At 36.8% G+C, this 20,491-nt stretch overlaps 1 non-coding gene and 1 pseudogene across 1 annotated transcript; one reads left to right on the plus strand and one right to left on the minus strand.

Moving 5' to 3' along the window:
• Nucleotides 1–4,140: 4,140 nt before the first annotated feature.
• Nucleotides 4,141–4,350, plus strand: LOC123325657 (annotated as a pseudogene).
• Nucleotides 4,351–5,562: 1,212 nt separating this feature from the next.
• On the minus strand, nucleotides 5,563–5,669 carry LOC123325599. Its single transcript, XR_006540534.1, has one exon. It is a non-coding gene; the product is annotated as a U6 spliceosomal RNA (small nuclear RNA).
• Nucleotides 5,670–20,491: the final 14,822 nt, after the last annotated feature.

The following is a 20,491-nucleotide window of genomic DNA, read 5'->3' on the forward strand; positions in this document are numbered from 1 at the left end:
TCCAGTTTTGTTCTTTTTCAAAATTGCTTTGGCTATTCAGGGTCTTTTGTGGTTCCATACAAATTTTAGGATTATTCGTTCTGGGTCTATGAAAAATGCTGTTGGTAACTGGATAGAGATTGCATTAAATCTGTAGATTGCTTTGGGTAGTATGGATATTTTTTTTTTAAAGATTTTATTTATTTATTTGACAGAGAGAGACATAGCGAGAGAGGGAACACAAGCAGGGTGAGGGGGAGAGGGAGAAGCAGACTCCCCGCCGAGCAGGGAGCCTGATGTGGGACTCGATCCCGGGACTCCAGGATCATGACCTGAGCCGAAGGCAGTCGCTTGACCGACTGAGCCACCCAGGCGCCCGGGTAGTATGGATATTTTAACGTTTGTTCTTCCAGTCCATGAGTATGGGACATTTTTCCATTTGTGTCATCTCTCATTTCTTTCATTAATGTTTTAAAGTTTTCAGAGTATAGATCTTTCACCTCTTTGGTTCAGTTTATTCTCAGGTATTTTATTCTTTGTGGTGCAATTATAATTGGGATTGTTTTCTTAATTTCTCTTTCTGTTTACTTCATTATTAGTGTATAGAAATGCAACATTTGTATTCTGTGTATTGATTTTGTATCCTGTGACCTTACTGACTTCATTTATCAGTTCTAGTAGGTTTTTTTGGTGGAGTCTTTAGAGTTTTCTATATACATAGTATCTCCCTACCAGTTTGGAGACCTTTTATTTCTTTTTGTTGTCTGACTGCTGTGGCTAGGACTTCCAGTGCTATGTTGAATAAAAGTAGTGAGAATGGACATTCTTGTCTTTTTCATGATCTTATGGGGAAAGCTGTCAGGTTTTCACCGTTGAATATGATGTAAGCTGTGGGTTTTTCATATATGATCTTTAGTATGTTGAGGTATGTTCCCTCTAAACCTAAAATATCAAGAGCTTTTTTTTTTATCATGAATAGATGTTGTACTTTGTCAAATGCTTTTTCTGCATCTACTGGGATAATCACTGTTTTTTGTCCTTTGTCTTGCTAATGTGATGTGTCATGTTGATTGATTTGCAAATATTGAACCCTCTTACACCCCTAGGACAAGTCCCACTTGATTATGTTGAATGATTTTTTTTTTAAATATATTGTTGGATTTGGTTTGCTAATATTTTGTTGAGGATTTTTGTATCTATCTTCATGAGAGATCTTGGCCTGTAGTTTTCATTATTTTTGTAGTGTCTTTATCTTGTTTTGGTGTCAGGGAATTGCTGGCCTCATAGAATGAATTTGGAAGCTTTCCTTCTTCTTCTATTTTTTGGAATAGTTTGAGAAGAATGGGTATTAACTCTTTCTTTCTTTCTTTCTTTCTTTCTTTCTTTCTTTCTTTCTTTCTTTTCTTTCTTTTCTTTCTTTTCTTTCTTTTCTTTCTTTCTTTCCGTATAATGTGTTGCTTCAAGGGTACAGGTCTGTGATTCACCAGTCTTACACAATACACAGCACTCATCACAACACATACCCTCCCCAGTGTCCATTACCCAGCCAACCTGTCCCCCCATCCCTCTCCCTTCCAGCAACCCTCAATTTGTTTCCTAAAATTAAGAGTCTCTTATGGTTTGTAACTCTTCTTTAAATGTTTGGTAGCATTCACCTATGAAACTACCTAGTCCTGGACTTTTGTTTTTAGGCAATTTTTTATTACTGATTCAATTTGATTGCCAGTAATTGGTCTGTTTAAATTTCCTATTTCTTCTTGGCTAAGTTTTGGAAAGTTATATGTTTCTAGGAATTTATCCATTTCTTCTAGGTTGTTTCCAGTTTGTTGATGTATAATTTTTTTATTACATTCTTTTATTACCCTTTGTATTTCTGTGTATCTGTTATTTCTCCTTTTTCATTTCTCATTTTATTTGAGTCTTCTTTCACTCTTTCTCTGTCTCTCTTTTTTAGATGAGTCTGGCTAGAGGTTTTCATTGATATATTCTATTGGCTTTTTTAGTCACTATTTCATTTATTTGTGGTATAATCTTTTTTATTTCCTTTCTTCTACTGAGTTTGGATTTTGTTCGTTCTTCTTTTTCTAGTTCATTTTGGTGTAAGGTTAGGTTGTTTGAGATTTTTCTTGCTTCTTGAGGTACACCTGTATTGCTTTAACTTCCCTCTTAGAACAGCTTTTTATGCATCCCAAAGATTTTGGACTATTGTGTTTCATTTTTATTTTTCTTCATATATGTTTTTATCTCCTCTTTGATTTCTTGGCTGACCCATTCATTGTTTAGTAGCATGTTATTTAACCTCCATGTATTTGTTATTCATATTCTTTCCAGATCTTTTCTTGTGATGGATTGGTAGTTTCATACCATTGTGTTTGGAAAAGATGCATTATATGATTTCAATCCTTTTCAATTTATTAAGATTTATTTGGTGGCCAAACATGTTATCTCTTCTGGAGAATGTTCCATGTGCCCTTGAAAAGAATGTGTATTCCATTGTTTTGGAGTGGAATGTTCTGAATATATCTGTTAGATCCATCTGGTCCAATGTGTCATTCAAAGGCACTGTTTCCTTTTTGATTTTCAGTCTGACTGATCTATGTATTGATGTAAATGGGTATTAAAGTCCCCTCCTATTATTGCTTTGCTATTGATTTCTTCCTTTGTCTGTTAATAGTTGCTTAAATACAAAATTTTAAGTTGAACACTAAGCTATCAACAAAGGGCCACTCTGCCTGAAGTTTGGCCTCTCCTGCTTCTCATGACATACCTGGGGCATATACAAACAACCCCAGACCTCTGTAGACAACAATTTGAAAGTCACTGTGCTAGAATTTAAATTCCTAACAGGCTACATAGATCAATGGTGAAAAGGACAGGCTCTAAAGCCAGATGATCTAGGTTCTAATTCTAGGTCTGGGATTTACTAGTCTTCTGAACTTGGGAACGTCATTCAACTTTCCCTGCTTCATTTCCTTTAGCTCTAAAATGAGAATGATATCAATATCATAAGGTTGTAAGAATTAAATGAGATATTGTAGGGGTTCTTAACTGTTTATTGCCATGGACCCCTTTGGTGCAACTGAAAATAACATTTTTTTCTATCTATAAAATAAAATATATAGAATCATAAAGAAGCCAACCAATCATTTTGAAATAGAGTCATCAAATTTTTAAAGATCATGTGACATAGTAGTATACATGTGTCTCTACACATTAAATAACACGATCTGATGCTGAATCTAATAATTCATAATTTCAATGTAGTGATGAGCATAAACAATTATTTCAGGATATATGTTATAAGTGCAATGTGTAATGAAAATATTTGTGATTTCTTTTGAAGGAAACACTAAATTTCTATTGAAAGAAGTGCTAAATTTCAGTTAAAGCTTATTGAAAATATGTAATTTTTCCCATTTAAATTTATGAATTCCTGAATTTTACTGGGCTCCAAATTGAGAACCCTGGTATTAGAGGGTTTAGCCACAATATCTTATAGATTGGGGGTTTAAGGCATACTTGTTGTTACAATTATTACCATCATCATCACCACTGTTGTTATTACAGAAGGGGGGAATATATATTTGGAATTCTTAATTTAGCAATAATGTTTTAAGGTTCTTAGGAGATACTAAAAAATAAAGTTGAATATTTGCTAACAATATGGGATAAAACATGACACTATCAACTTTTTTAAAACTTTAAATTCAAGTTAGTTAACATATAGTATAGTATTGGTTTCAGGACTATAATTCAGTGATTCATCCCTTAATATAACACCCAGTGCTCATCCCAACAAGTGCCCTCCTTAATACCAATCACTCATTTAGCCTATCCCCCCCCCCACTTCCCCTCCAGCAACCCTCAGTTTGTTCTCTTACCTGTAGAGTCTCTTATGGTTTGCCTCCCTCTCTGTTTTTATCTTTTTTTATTAGAAACTCTATACAAGGATATTTTCTTAAAACCAAAATACCAAAGTTAACAAATATCAACAATTAGATGACCTGCTATACCTAAAGTGTTTTTCACTTATATCTGTTCTTCAGGGTTTTTTTTCTTTTCAGTGATAATCCTAATATTTTTTTGTTCCCATCTCATCAGTAATCTCCACATTTTGTCACACTGAATAGATAAATAATGTGGCTTTAAAAACCACAGAAAATCGCTTATCGGCCTTTTGGCTAAGATCAAGTGTAGTATCTGTTCTTATCAGTTTAAAAACCACAGAAAGTTATACAAATCTATTCAGAGGTCTCTTGAGAGACTGGCCCCCAACAAGAGTAATATTGCCTGACTTAACAGCTTACATTAGTTTTGCCTGTTTTTATGCTTTTAGAAACATACCATACCTTTGAGTCTGGCTTAATTCAATCAACATTATGTTTCTGAGTTGCATCCATACTAATTCATGTAGTTGAAGTTATTAGTTGCTGAATAGCATTCCATTGTGTGACCATACCATGATTTGTCCATTTTTCTTTATGGGCATTTAGATATATTCCAGTTTGTGGCCATTAAGAATGAATATAACAGTTCTGGGTCTTAGCTGAACATGTGAATGATTACTGCTTGGCATCTACCCATGAGTGGGATTATTGGGTCTAATTGTATAAGCTAACAAACAGGATGGAATTATCAAATCAGACCCACATAAGCCACAGAGATCTTATCCTTTAGCAAACTTTATTAAATAATTTCAATTGGAAGGCAATTGACAATTTCAGGAAGAGCAGAGAGAGGCATCAAAGGTAGTTTCCCAGGACCTGTCTTTTTCTGTCCAACATGTGGCTCAGAATAATAGATAAGATCTCTATGTTACATCTGCAAAGTCACTTCACACAGCAGGAGCATTTAAATTGTGAAGCCAGAGAGCCATGTAGCTTAGGTAAAATCCTCCAGAGGGCCATTTCTCATATACCCTGGGTTCTTTTTCTATAGATAATTCTTAACTAAGACATCCTGACAAGGGCATTTCAGAGATAAGGTCACTTCTTCCTAGCAAATATCATTAGTCTATTTATCCACAAGTCCATTTATGAAGAAGATTAGATTGGATGACCCCAAGAGCCTTTCTCTCAAGGACTTTTCCTTAGTGTAGTGATTGGATCAAAACCCAGTTGTTTTAACTCCTTCTTCTCAACATAGGCTGCCTTAACAGATACTGCCAGTTTAACAAAGTGGTTATACTAATTAATCTTCTAACAGTAGTATATGAGCATTCTGATTGTTCTACATTCTCACTAACATTTATTTTCCATTGTTGCTGGTTTGTTTTCCTTTTCACGATTACGGTAGGTGTGTAGTGAAACCTCTTTGTGGTTTTCAGTTGTGTTTCTGTGATGAGTGGTGAAATTGAACTTTTCTTATCTTCATTGGCTTTTTGGATATCTTCTTTTGTAAAGTGTTCGGCAATTTTTGCCCATTTTGTACTGGGTTTGTGTGCTCTTTTCCTGTTGATCTATAGGAATTCTTTATATATTCAAGGTAGTTTTTTTTTTTAAACATTCATCACCATACACAGTTACAGGATTTAAATTTTTTTTGTGATGAGACCTTTTAAGATTTACTCTCTTAGCAACTTTCAAAAATATGGAATGTGTTATGAAGTTGTATGTCATCCTTGCACAGGAGTCATGCCCATCTTCTCTGTATCATTCTGATTTTAGTGTATGTGCAACCAAAATGAGTATGAGAATAGATTTTTTAAGGATATACTATTATGAATATATTTTCCCATTTCATGTGCTGCTTTATACTCTAATTGGTAATTTTTTGATGAATACAAGTTCTTGCTTTTATTATCCAGTTTTTCCTGCCTTTTTAAATCTAAAGCTAACTAATAATGACCTTCCAAATTTCTTCATCCATTAGTCCTACTTAGGGAAATAAAGGACCCCAGGAAGCCTGAATGAAAATGATGCCTTAGAAGGGAAGGAAGAGGAGAACCATAAATGATTTAATGCCACTTTGGTCATTTCACACACCACATAATTTACATCATCACATCTTATGTTCTGAATGGTTGGGCTTGTTGCCTTCTGACAGTTTTGGCAATAGAAGATTTGAGAACTTGTGACTTTTTGTGGCTCAGCAGTATCTATTTGCTACTTTTGGTTCAAAATATATTGCCTAATCCCTACTTTCCATATCAGATAAATAGAAATTGTGTGTGTGTATCCTCTATCCAGTACTATAACCAAATACATTCCATATCTGCTTTTGTTCCCTAGATACAAATAATTTTTTTTTTAGTTTTCAGAGAAAAATGGACTTCACCAAGCTTCTTCTTCAGCCACTTCTTAATGGTTCACTTGTTTGAACAGAGCAATTGTAAGAAATTTGTCTATAGTTCTTAATTCTAAATATGTAACTGTGTATTTGGTATTGTCAGGTTTTGGATTTTAGCCATTCTAATAAGTATGTAGTGATATATTGCTGTTGTTATAATTTGCAATTCTCTAATAACAAGTGATGTTAAGCATATTTTCATATGCTTATTTGTCATCCTTATGTTCCCTATAGCGAGGTTTCCAGATCTTTTGCCCATTTTCTGCTTGTGTTGCTTGTATTCTTATGGTTGAGTTTTGATTTATTTGTATATTTTTAATACAAGTCTTTTATCGGATATGTGTTTTGCTTATATTATCACCCAGTCTGGGGCCTGTCTTCATTCACTTTGTAGTATTTTTCACAGAGCAGAAGTTACTAATTTTAATAAAGTCCAACATTTTTCTTTCATGAATGTGCTTTTGTATTGCATCTAAAAATACCTTGACAGGCCCAAGAACACCTAAAATTTCTCCTATGTTTTCTTCTAGATGTCTTATGGTTTTGCACTTTACATTTAGGTCTATGATCCCTTTTGATTTGATTTTTGTGAAGGGTATAAAGACTGTGTCTAGATTCTTCTTTTTTTCATTGTGGGTTTCTAGTTGTTCCAGCACCATTTGTTAAAAAGACTCTCCCTTCTCCATTGAATTGCCTTTACTTTTCTGTCAAAGATCGTTTGACTATATCTGTGTGGGTCTGTTTCTGGGCTCTCTTTTCTTTTCCATTGATCCAAATGTCTCTTCTTTTGGTTCTACTGTTCTGATTACTGTAGATTAGTAAGTTTTGAAGCTAATGTCAGTCCTGAAAATTTATTCTTCTTTTTTAGTGGTTTGTTGGCTACTCCAGGTCTTCTGTCTTTCCATATATACTTTAGAATCAGTTTCCTTATATCCATAAAATAGCTAGTTGGGTAATGATTTGCTTTGAATCTATAGGTCAAATTGGGAACAATTGAAATCTTAACAATATTGAGTTTTCCGGTCAATGACTGTGGAATACCTTTCCATGTATTTAGATATATTTTTAATTTTTTAATCAGAATTTTGTAGTTTTTCACAAATATACAAACTCTGCATATTTTATTAGGTTTATTCTTATGTACTTCATTTTTTTTTTTGGTGCTATTGTAAATGGTATTGTATTTTTCACCTCAAATTCCAATTGTTCTTTTCTGTTATGTAGGAAAGCAATTGACTTTCATATATAAACCTCATATCCTGTAACCTTACTATAATTGCTTATTAGTTTCAAGAGTTTTGTTATCAATTTTTTGGGATATTATATGTAGACAATTAAGCTTTTGCAGAAAAGAGCTGTTTTAATTCTTCTTTTTGATATATATGTATGTCTTAATTGTACTTTCTAGGACTTCCAGTACAACATTGAATAGGCATGGTGAGAAGGGACATTCTTACCTTCTCCCCAGTGTTAAGGAGGCAGCATCCAGTTTCGTAGCATAAGTATGATGTTACCTGTAGGGTTTTTGTAGATGTTCTTATTCAAGTTGAAGAAGTTTTCCTCTATTCTTAGTTTGTTGAGAGGTGTGTTTTTTTTGAATTGTGAATGGATGTTGGATTTTGTCAAATGCATTTTTGCATCAGTTGATGATGTCATATGCTTTTTCTTCTTTAGCCTGTTGATGTGGTGGATTACATTGATTGATTTTCAAATGTTAAATCAGTCATGCTGCCTGCTATAAATATCACTTGGTCTGTGTTGTATAATGATTTTTATATATTGTTGAATTTGATTCGCTAATATTTTGTTGAAGATTTTTACATCTATGTTCATGCAAGATATTGGTTTTCAGTTTTCCTTTCTTTCAATGACTTTATTTGGTTTTGGTAGTAGAATGGCCTTTTGGAATGAGTTAGAAAGTGTTCCCTCTGCTTCTGTTTTCTGGGAAAGACTATGGAGGACCAGTATCATTTCTTCCTTAAATGTTTGGTAAAATACATCAGTAAAACCATATGGGCCTGGTATTTTGACTTGATTTCTTTAATAGATATAGAAGTTATCTCTTTCTCTTTGTATCATGTTTGGTAGTTTGTATCTTTGAAGGAATCGGTCCATTTCATCTAAGTTATCAAATTTGGGGTCATAGAGTTGTTTAAAAAATTTTTTTATTATCCTTTTAGTATTCATAGGATTAGTAGTGATTAGCCTTCTTTTATTTATATTAGTAAGTTATGTCTTCTCTCTTTTTTTTTCTTTGTTAGCTGATAGGTTTATAAATTTTATTGAGCTTTTCAAAGAATCAGCTTTTAATTTTGTTGGCTTTTTATATTGATTTCCTGATTTTAATTTTACTAATTTCTGCTCTCATTTAATTATTCTTTTCTTCTGCCTGTATTTGGCTTATATTCCTTCCCCCCGCACACACACAAACATATTCTCTCTCTCACCCAATCACCTAAGTTTCTTAAGGAGGAAACTTAGATTATTAGTTTTCAGGTCTTTCTAATTTTCTAATATAGGCAATTTAATGCTATAAATTTCCCTCTAAGCATTGCTTTTGCTGCCTTTCACAAATTTTAATGTTTTATTTTCATTGTCATTTAAGTTCAAATATTTAAAAATTTCTCTTAAAACTTTTTCTTTGGTCCATGTGTTATTTATATGCTATTTAGTCTCTAAATATTTTTAGATTTCAAACCATCTTGCTATTTTTTATTTACAGTTTAATTCCATTGATATCTAAGGACATACTTTGTATGATTTCTATTTTTTTAAAAAAATTCTAATGGGTATGTTTATAGCCCAGAATGTTGTCTATCTTGGGCCATACTCCATGCCAACCTGAGAAGAATATGTACATTTTTCTGTGGTTGGAAGGAGTGTTCTTTTTTTTTTTTTGACAGCAAAACAAGGCTTATTGACTGATAGCAAAGTGATAGTACAATTCTCCTGAGGAGGGAGGGGACCCAAAGGGGTTGCCACCAGAGTTTCTTTTTTTTTTTTTAAGATTTTATTTATTTATTTGAGACAGAGAGAATGAGATACAGAGAGCATGAGAGGGAGGAGGGTCAGAGGGAGAAGCAGACTCCCTGCCGAGCAGGGAGCCCGATGCGGGACTCGATCCAGGGACTCCAGGATCATGACCTGAGCCGAAGGCAGTCGCTTAACCAACTGAGCCACCCAGGCGCCCGCCACCAGAGTTTCTAAGTCTAGGGTTTTTTATGGGCTTGTTAGTGGGCTGTTTCAATCTGATTAACCCTTCCTGCACCTGTCATCCAGTGTCCTGTTATGCCCAAAAAAACCTTTCCAGCAAGGGAAAGTTGTGGGGTCCTTAAGATGTATGAGAACGGGCACTGCTGTTAAGGCCCAAACCATTTCAGCCTGAGTTGTGCAGACCTGGGGATTAATATCAGCCTTTATTAAGGGGAGGCAACTGCTAGTCTGCCCAGGGGCTATCAATATGAGAGTTAATACTTTTACCTAAGAAAGATGTAGGGCTCTTAGGCATTAAGAAAGAGTGAGAGAGAATTGAATCTCCCCAGGTGCATCCCAGAAGGCAAGACAAAAATTTGGCTTATGGGTCACCCCGTGACACCCTTAATGACAACACTGTGATTGAACAGTTGGCCCTGGGGCAGAGAGTAGAACAGAAAAGTGACTCCAGTATCAAGAGGGAAATTGGCTGGTTTTCCTTCTATTTCCAAAATTACCTGAGGCTCTGGGTTCCCTACGGTGAGCTGTTTCAGAGGAGCCACCACATAGAGCCCCGGGCCCCATCAGACCCAAACAGGGGCGCTGGCCCCTTGAGCCCTCACAGATTGAGGTCCCTGAGGGCATTCAGATTTCCAGTGTCCACCTCCACAAGTGGGACAAGGGTTACATGGCCTTGGTTTTTGCCACTGGGGGCATTCACACTTCTAATGTCCCGGGTGGCCACAGAGATGGCATTTGGTGCCAGAGCCTTGGGAGGCCAAGCTGGCAATAGCATGCAAGGCCACAACCAAAGCCTCAGACTTCTCTTTAGCTTCTGTTCCTCTCTCTCCTCTTGGTACTGACTGTAAAAGATCTGTTGACAACTCATTAGAGCTCTTCTAGGGTCCCTTCGGGGCCAACAGCCAACTTTTGCAGTTTTTTCCCGAATATCTGGGCTTTAAGAATGATCTCGGCCTCGGGAGAACTGGGGAGATAATGAGACCTCTCTCAATTTTTCTAAGAAAACTGTTGGTGGTTTCTTCCTGAGTTTGGGTTGACAGCATCATGTTTACCAAGAGACCCAAATATCATTTACCAGAGACTTTGAAAACTATCTTAACAATTGCCCATGAAAACTTGAAGATAGACAAGATTAACCATTTTTTTTACCAACAGACCCAAATATCCTTTAAAAGCACAAATCTCTGTCTGGTAATCAATGCTTTAGCACTTTATCCTATTTGGAAAAGACCTAGATGTAATCCCATTTGTCATCCAAGCAAAACTTTCTTAACAATTACCCATGAAAACTTTGAGAGAGACCAGATTAACCACCATTTTAACTCGAGCTTATTTGACCTTCAGCAAACCTAGATAGAATTGTTCCCGGTTCTAAACCTCATCAGGTCGACAGACAGGCAGACACTATGTTTTTTTCCACCAAAGTGGAAATATGCAGTCCATGTCAGGCCAGAGAAGACAGGGTATTTCCCCGAAACAAAGGGAGTTTCGGCAGCTGCTTGGGAATATTCCTTAAAGTCTCAGTCCTGAGCTAGACTAATCACAGTTGGCTCCAGTTATAGCCATTAACCTGGGAAATGAATGAGGGAGAAACCCCCATGTATTGTTCAATCCCTCTATGATGCAGACTTGGAAGTGACAGTGATACCAATTTCCAAGGGGATCATTAGGATCCTAACTGGGGTCTTTAGAGGATCCCCAATTGGGGTCTTGAGGACCCCAATTGGAAACTGAAGCCACCCATGGGCTCACCCATCCCTTGATCCCCATATCTTTCAGCGGTGGCCAGAACCCCACATTTTTCTGCTTCAGAGAGGGTCTGATTTAACAGAAGCATTACATCCAAGTTTGGAAAACTTTGAGGTGCCCCTTCATCTCAGGTCTTCTCTTGGGGCACCTCCCCTTGGTCCCCCTTGGAGCACTACCTGTTCTTGCAGAGGGTGAAGCCCTCGAGCACCAGCAGGGGTTCCAAGATAGGGTAGGACCCAAACGGGGATCTGATCTTACCATAGGAAGGATGGAGCCAAGAGTGGAGATTCCCTGGCGGACTCCATTTGCCTATCTACTTTTGAAGTGGGTGTGATGTTCCTTTGTTCCCCGCCCTCCCCCACCATCCCCTAGCCCCTTGCCCCCTTGGGTGGGGTCCAGAAGAGAGATACCAGGAGGCTGGATCAATCCTACATTGCTGAGATCAGAATCAAAAGAAAATGAGCTGCCTTTTCCCAGTTAAAACAAGGAAGGCAAAATCCCTCAGGTGGCCATGTCTCACCCTCCAACTTGTATTGTGGCCATGCCCCAGAACAAAAGAAAATGAGTTGCCTTCATCCAGTTAAAACCGGGAAGGCATCCAAGTAAGTGATATAGCAATTTATGGACCTGATACTCTTCCTATAGCCTATAATGCCAGGAAGGGGCCCTAAAGGAGTCCTTAAGACTCCCTTAGAAGTTAATGGATATTGTGGCCATACCTCAGAACAAAAAATGAGTTGCCTTCGCCAGTTAAAACCAGGGAGTATGAGGCCCGTAAACCGCTCAATATCATTTACAAGCCTGATACTCTTCCTGTGGCCTATAGTGCCAGGAAGGGACTCTAAAGGAGTAAGGGTCTTGGTCGGGGAATTACCCATCTACAAGCCATGCTAATCACTCTTACGTGACTGATGGGTGCCCATTGTTTCAACAAACAAAATGGTGAGAGAGACTACCTACCCACTACTCATGGTTAGTTGTCCTTAATGATAGTGGATATCCAGGCGAGCCCCCATAAATGTTGGAGGATTTATTTCTCTGTCGGGGCCCTCTGTTCTTGGTCATGCTGCTTCGAAGAATGAACAGGTAAACCAGACAGAGTGGTGGGCAGCAAAGCAAGGTTTATTGAGTGATAGCAAAGTAATAGTACAAAGCTCCCAAGGAGGGAGGGGACCTGAAGGGGTTCCCCTGGATGGAGTATTCTATAAATGTCAATTAGATCTATAGATTTCCAAGTGCTGTTCAGTCAACTTTCAAATAAAAATATATTACTTCAAATTGGCCGCACATACCTTACAGCAAAGCATTTTCAATTTCTCCCTCTCATTCCTTATAACAATGCTGTCCTTCATTTCACTTATCCATACGCTATTATCACACAATAGTATTAATTTGAACAGTTATCTATTGGATCAACTAATAAGAAAAATTAAAAATCTAAATTTTGTTTTTACCTTCTTTGATGCTCTTCTTTTTTTTACATTGATCCAAGTTTCTGACATATATATATATATATATATAATTTTTTTTTCTCCAGGAAGAACTTTTAACATTTCTTGTAGGTAGTTTTGTTTGTCTAAGAAAAGCTTTATTTCTCTTTCAGTTTTGAAGGATAAATTCACTAGCATAGAATTTGAGGTTATTGGCTTTTTTTCTTTCAACAATGTAATATTTTATTCTACTCTCCTCTTGCTTGCATATTTTCAAGTGAGAAGTGCAATGTAACTCATATCCTTGTTCTCTATAGGTAAGATGTGCTCCCACCACCACTGACTTCTTTCAAGATTTTCTTTTTGTCTTTGGTTTTCTACAGTTTGAATATAATATACTTAGGTTTGTTTATTTTATTTGTTAAATTACTTATTTTATATTTGCTTTATTGGAGCTTCTTGGACCTGTGGCTTGGTATTTATCATTAATTTTGGAAAATTATTAGCTATTAATACTTTAAATATTCTTTTTTTCTTTCCATCTCTCTGTCCTTTTTTTTTTTTCCCTAAGATTTTATTTGTTTATTTGACAGAGAGAGAGAGAGGAAGAGAGAGCACAAGCAGGGGAAGAAGGAGAAGCAGGCTCTGGCTGAGCAGGGAGCTGGACACGGCCTCAATCCAAGGACCCCTGTATCATGACCTGAGTCCAAGGCAAGTGCTTACCTATTGAGCCACCCAGGCACCCCTGTCTTTTCCTTTTGAAATTTCAACTAAGTATATTTTACACCTTTGAAATTGTTCCACAGTTCTTGGATATTCTGGGGTTTTTTTCTTTATTCTATTTTATCTTTGATTTTCAGTTTTGGAAGTTTCTATTGACATATTTTCAAGCTCACAGATTCTTTCCTTTTCCATGTCCAATGTACTGATGAGCCTATCAAAGCATTCTGCATTTCTGTTACTGTATTTCTGATTTGTAGTGGTTCCTTCTGATTCTTTCTTAGAGTTTCCATCTCTCTACTTACATTACCTATCTGTTCTTGCCTGTTGTCTACTTTTTTAGTAGAGTCCTGAACATATTAATCATCATGATTTTAAATTCCGTATCTGATAATTCCAAAATCTGTGTCCTGAATCTGGTACTGATGCTTTGTCTCTTCAAATAGTTTTTCCTTGCCTTTTAGCATGCATTGTAACTGTTTTTAAAAAAAGATTTATTTATTTATTTATTTGAGGGACAGAGCAGGGGCACATGCAGTATGAATGGGTGGAGGGTCAGAGGGAGAGAATCTTCAAATAAATTCCCTACTGAGCACGGAGCCTGAGGGGGGGGCCTGATCTCACTTTGCATGAGACCAGGACCTGAGCCGAATATAAGAGTGGAAGGCTTAACCAACTGAGACACCCAGCCACCCCAACATGCATTGTAAATTTTTATTTAAAGTCAAGTATGATGTATAGGTAATAGAAACCGAGATATATAGGGTTTAACTATGAGGCTTTACACTAATGTGGTTAGGAGCTGGATTTTGTTTAATGTTTGCTGTAGCTGTAGGGGTCAAGAGCTTCAGCTTCCTCTAGTATCATTGTTTTTGCTCCTCCCCCACCCGCTTTTGTCTCTTATTTCCCCAATAACTCCTCTTAAATAGGAGCTTTTTTGTAGCTCCTTCCACTGATATTCCTGGAGCTCTGTTGAGGTGGCGGTAAGGTGTAGGGCAAGGGAAAGTTTCCATAATGTTGTAATTAAAACTCAGTCTTTCAGTAGACCTGTATCCCTGGACTGTGACCTTCACAAGTATCTCTTCACCCTTTTTTCCCTCCTCCCCTTAGGTGAGACAGGAAGGCTAGAAGGGAGTGGAGTTGGATAATTACTCTTTTCCCAAGGGAGATGAGGATTTTATAAAGTCTTTTCTCTTTGTCATGGAGAAAAACTCAGGACACATTTCAAAATGGTTACTTTTCTCCTCCCCCTGCTAGAACTGTGAGGGGGCTTTTCTTGGATCTTCACTGTGAGAACCTGGTGGAGTTCCTGGGAGCAAAACATTTAAAGCTGTGCCCCCCCCAAGACTGCACCCTCTCAAGTGTTCTCACTCTCAAATTAGTCCAGGCTCAGCCTCCAGCAATTCACTAAAATTACCGTTTAAGTGTTTCTACCAGTTTATGGGTCCAGCAGCTTCTACTCCAACAGATCTCTTATGTGATTCTCTGTATTCACCTTATCTCTCCAGATTTGTAGCCTTTTGCGCTGTGACTTTAGCTCTGTAATGGATCCAAGAAAAGTCCTTGATTTCCAGTTTGTTCAGCTTTTTTCTTAGTGTAAGAATCAGAGTCACTACTTCCAAGCTTTTTACATGTCAGAGTGGGAACAGGAAGTTGAATATCTTTTTTATAAATAAAAACATAAGACTTTGTACTTAACAATTTCAAAGAATATAGAATTTTCACAGAGTTTCTTAGTCAAGATGATTTTAAAATAAATAAAAGTGAATATACTGAAAAGTAGTCAAATCTTACTTCTCCAGAGGTTCGTCTTACTTACAGATTGTCTGTAGCTGTGCCTTGTCACATTTTCCTCCAAGTGTTTTGGATTTGGAGCAATGCTCTTACTCAAATAAGACTTACTCAAGTGGTTGGGAGTGGGGAAGAAAGAGGATAAAAAAAAAAACAACACACCGCAGGACGCGTTTTTCTCTGTTGGAAGCATAAGGTAAGCAGTGAGGAACAAGGTTGAGATAAAATGAAGAGTTGGGATTGTGGAAATGAATTATATTCTTTCTCAGGCCCCTATTATCCCTAATTGAGTAGGCTATATAGAAAATAGGAATGGAAAGAGTTTGGTGGATGCTATTAAGGGAAAGACCTTGCAAAGTGTGAGATTCATTCTGTTCACCTTGTGAAAATTTTCACTTCATTCGCAGTGGGTAACACAGTTTTCAAAGCCTTTATATCATATTCATCACCAGAGAAGGTTTATCCTATTCAAGATTTGACAGTCTTTTAAAGACCTACTTCTGTGACAATTTACTTCTACTAAAGAAGAAGGGTTATACATTAGCATCTGGGATGTTATATCATGAAATCTTTTTTTTCTAAGATTTTATTTATTTAAATAAATAAAAGGGGCGGTTGTCAGAGGGAGAGGAAGAAGCAGACTCCCCGCTGAGCAAGGAGCCTTATGACTCCTGGGTGATCCCAGGACTCTGGGATCATGACCTGAGCCGAAGGCAGATCTTTCATCAGCTGAGCCACCGAGTCGCCCCTATATCATGAAATCTTGAATTCTCTCCACTGCTACTTCCCGCTTGCAGATTAGCAGGTGATATCCTTGGAGCTTTCTTCCTGAAGAGAATAGTATAACTTAATTTGGAAGGCAAGTAAAATGCTTTCACATACATTAATGCTTAATTGATAATATATAGCTCTTGACAAAGTGTCAGAACAATTTTGTTTTCTAAAAGAACTCTGTATGCTAGTTACCTATTGCTGCTTTTAAAAATTCCCCTAAATTTAGTGGTTTAAAATCACAATCTTGTATTCTTTCATGGTTTCTGTAGGCCACAGATTTGGAAAGGATTCAACCAGGCAGTTCTCCCTTGGGGTCTGTCTGTGGTCATCTCAAAGCATGCTTTAGGCTGGAGGATCTGCTGTAAGGTGGCTCACTCAGTTGGCTGGCAATTTGATGGTGGCTATTGGTCTCAGAGACCTCAGCTTCTTCCACCTGGGTCTCTCTAATGGGTAGCTTGAACGTCCTAATGGCATAGTGGCTGACTTCACCCAGAGTAAACAATCCAAGAACCCAAACACCCAAAGTGGAAGTTGTAGTGTTCTTTATTACCTCACCTTGAAATTCACTCCCACTGCATTCTCTTGGTCAAAAGTAGCATGATTCAGCATAGGAGAGTATTAAACAAGGGCATAAATAGCAGGAAGTGTGATTATCAACAATAGCCAAATTATGGAAACAGCTCAAGTGTCCATCAACTGATGAATGGGTACACACACACACACACACACACACCAGAATATTACTCAGACATCAAAAAGAATCAAATCTTGCCATTTGCAACCATGTAGATGGAGCTAGAGTGTATTATGCTAAGGGAAATAAGTCATTCAGAGAAAGACAAATACCATGATTTCACTCATATGTGGAATTGAAGAAACAAAACAGGTGAATTTGGGGAAAGGAGAAAAAAGGAAAACGAACAGACTCTTAACTGTAGAGAACAAACAGGGTTGATGGAGGGGAGAGGGAGGGGGATGGGCTAAATTGGGTGATGGGTATTCAGGAGGGCACTTGTTGTGTTGAGCACTGGGTGTTATATGTAGGTGATGAATCACTAAATTTTATTCCTGAAACCAATATTACACTATATGTTAACGAACTAGAGTTTAAATAAAAATTTGAGAAAAAAAAAGAATACCATAACAAAAAGTCGTCTAAAAATTAAAAATATTACTGATTACTGTTTGTGGTGGGTTTAGATACTCACATTTTAAACATGAACTCCTATTTGTTTTGGATGCTGATTATTAGGATTGGAGAAATACTGTGTTCTAATTCTTTCTAAAGCTACGAAGTCTTAAGTGTGAAACCTAATGCCTATGTAAACACTTTCTATTTTCAGGATATTAAATTCTCTCTGAACTGGAAAAAAGAATCACGGATCATCAAGGATAGCTTGGAAGCTTGCTACTGCTCAAACACATTTCATATTTTAGAGGTATGTAATAATTTTTATCATTTTAAAATGTATATATTTAAATTACTTTTTTTCCACACAACAGTTCCTTAGAAGTAAACCTATCTCCATTATTCACTGTTTTTTTAATACTCCTAAAATTATTTCATGTTTGTATAGTTGCAATAGTCTAATGGTATAAATTATATTCTTGTTTTTTCTCCAATATTATTCTTAAAAACTTAAGGGGAAAATATTTTTCTGTAGTAGCAATGTGAAAAGTTAGTGTCATCTACTAAAATCCTGTTCTGTGTCTTTTGAGGAGATAGCCTCTATCTATAGGAGGTAGTCTATATCCATATCTGTGTTTTGTGTGTAGTAAATTTTAAGGTTAGAGTCAGTCAAGCTATTATGGGTTTCACCAAGTTAAACATGCTTTGTTTTCTAGCTGTATTCTTTCACAGTATGTCTTTAATAAGCTACATTCGCTGCAGATCTCCAAGAGGGGGCAATAGCAAGCAGCATTTCCCAAAATTATTGGATCATGGAATACTTGGCCCTATGGACATTTTGCATTGGTGTCATGAAACCTACTTTAGGAAGTGTTAAATATCTTATTTCGCCCACATCTTCTCTCTATATAAAGTGTGGTATTATCAGCAGTGTTTATGTTTGAACCTTTCTCCATGCCTTCCTGCAGTTTATTTCCCCTTGCTACAGCCAGTGTGTTTGTGTTTTTAATGCAGCTGTTACCCACCTACATACAAATCTTCAAATAATTTTCTAGTTTTTCTTAGGATAAAAACCAATCTCTTTAATAAGCCATTGCATAGTCTGGCCCCTTCACATGTGCCCCCTTTCTCTACATTCACACTGACCTTCTCTCAATGTCTACTATTTGATATGCTCTTCCCACCCCAAGGGTTTTTCATTTGCTGTATCTTCTGCCTAAACCCTCTTACCTTCCCTTTGTACCTGATTAATTCCAACTGGTCTTTTGTATCCAAGCTCAAGTGTTACTTGAAATTTCCCTCACTAGTCTTACTCAGTCAAAGCCCCCAGTTATAAGCATGTTCTGCCCTTTGAAGTACTTTGAAGTAATTTGTATTTATTTATTATTTGATTACAGTCTGTCTCTCACAATAAATTATAAGCTACACTCAGGCAAAGACTAATGCCTCAGCTGGGGTTGCTCCATCTCCTAGATGTTGTACTGCTAATTAGCACTAAGATATTAAAGTGCAATGGTATGTTTTATATATTTATAACTTACAACAAAAATTATTACTATTTGAATCTCTTATTTCCCAAAATATTCTTCTCATTTAGTAAATGCAGAATATTTGTCAACTGCTTTCTTTAACAACCAACAGTCGCTACTGTCACCAGGTGAAAAGGGAGAAAGCTTGTTGGAGCATTACTTGTTAGACTGAGGCCAATCTTGAGATGAAGAATTTATCGTTTTTATTTGCTTACTATCTTCTTCAGTGAAGCCATCAAAGCAATCTTCATTACCCCATAATCAATACCAATATGTATTCACTTAATTAACTATGTTTAGGAAACTATAAAATGTATAAAATAGTAATTTAGTAAGAAAGTACAGCAAAAGGAACTACCATCCTATCCCATAGAAAACAATGAGGAAATTATTTATATTATTTTTCTAGTCCCAGGAAAAAGAATATTGGAAATAAATCTGAAGTAGAGCATTGTGAATGATGATAGTCTGGAATGTGTAGGGGAAACTGGATAGAGTAGCAAACCTGTTTCCAAAAAGGTGCCACAAAAATCCTGGAAATAATCCAATAGTAAAGCATTTTTTGAGCTGGGTTGGCAGTTTCATCAGTGATTGAATGGATCTGAAAGGACTAGCGTGGTGGTGTGGAAGAAATGCGGCAATAGCAGAAAGTAATACCAAGTCGGTACTTTGATGTTACCATTGGATTTCAGAATTATTGAACTATAAAACTTGCCATGAAAAGATGACTAATGTATGTTGCCCACTTTCATTTAATATGCTCTTCTTGTACTTTATTTCAAATAACCACATCTTTTAATTTAAAACAGAATCAAAATGGTCTTATAAACAGAGATACCAAGTTCTTGGAATTTATCTATGGTTATGCCTGTGGTATTGAGCCAGTCATTATGTATCTCTTTATTTTATACCAGAAGTAAGCACATTTATTTAAAAATTTCACCAGAGAAGGTTCTTAAAATTCTGTTAGATTTTGAAATGGAAATTTTATATATCACTTCTGTAAATTGTGACAATGAGACAGTACATACTTATAAAGGACCTATTAAATCTGGCATCCTCCTGAATAGTTTACATAAGATGTATCTCTTATACTATTCAAATTATCATGTATAATTAATGTTATTGTTTTCAATGTAAGTATGCTATTTTGTTGATTTCATACCCAAAGGCAGCCTCTTTATTTTCATGCATTGTTGCAAAGTAAATTATGATTTCCACTACCCTTTCTCTCCACTAAACTCTAGTTATTCATTGCTGTAACATAGAAACTAGATTGCCCTACTCAGCATCATTTCATCCATCTTCTATATGGCCTTCTTATATTACAGAAATAGCCTTCCTCACATTACACTTTGGGACTCCCTTGCAGCTGGGGTTCTGTACATCTTTAGGTTCCTCCAAGCAGATACACCCACAGAAAACTTGGGGGCATAAATGAGCAATGAGAGGGGCACAGTACCATAAAGGGAGAAGGGTTCTTTTGGCAGTATGTTTGAGAAAACAAAAAGACCTGTGTCCTGGAGCAGAACAAATGAGGGGAATGTCTCAGGGGAGAGGACTGGTGATCATATCCTGTAGGTCCCTGTAAGTGATTTAAAGCTTTGGTTTTATTTTGAATGAGATTGAAGCCATTGGAAGATTTTGAAGGAGGGGCATATAAATGTAAATGATTTACATTTTAAAGAGATTGCCTTAGCTGACATGTTGAAAAGAGATAGTAATGTGGCAAGGATGGAAACCGGAAGACCAGTTAGAAGATCATTGCAATAATCCAAAAGGGAGGGGTGCCTGGGTGGCTCAATGGGTTAAGCGTCTGCCTTTGGCTCAGGTCAAGATCTCGGGGTCCTGGGATCAGCAGAGTCAGGCTCCCTGCTCAGCAGGGAGTC

This window comes from Neomonachus schauinslandi, chromosome 8 (assembly GCF_002201575.2).
Source record: "Neomonachus schauinslandi chromosome 8, ASM220157v2, whole genome shotgun sequence".
NCBI lineage: Eukaryota > Metazoa > Chordata > Mammalia > Carnivora > Phocidae > Neomonachus > Neomonachus schauinslandi.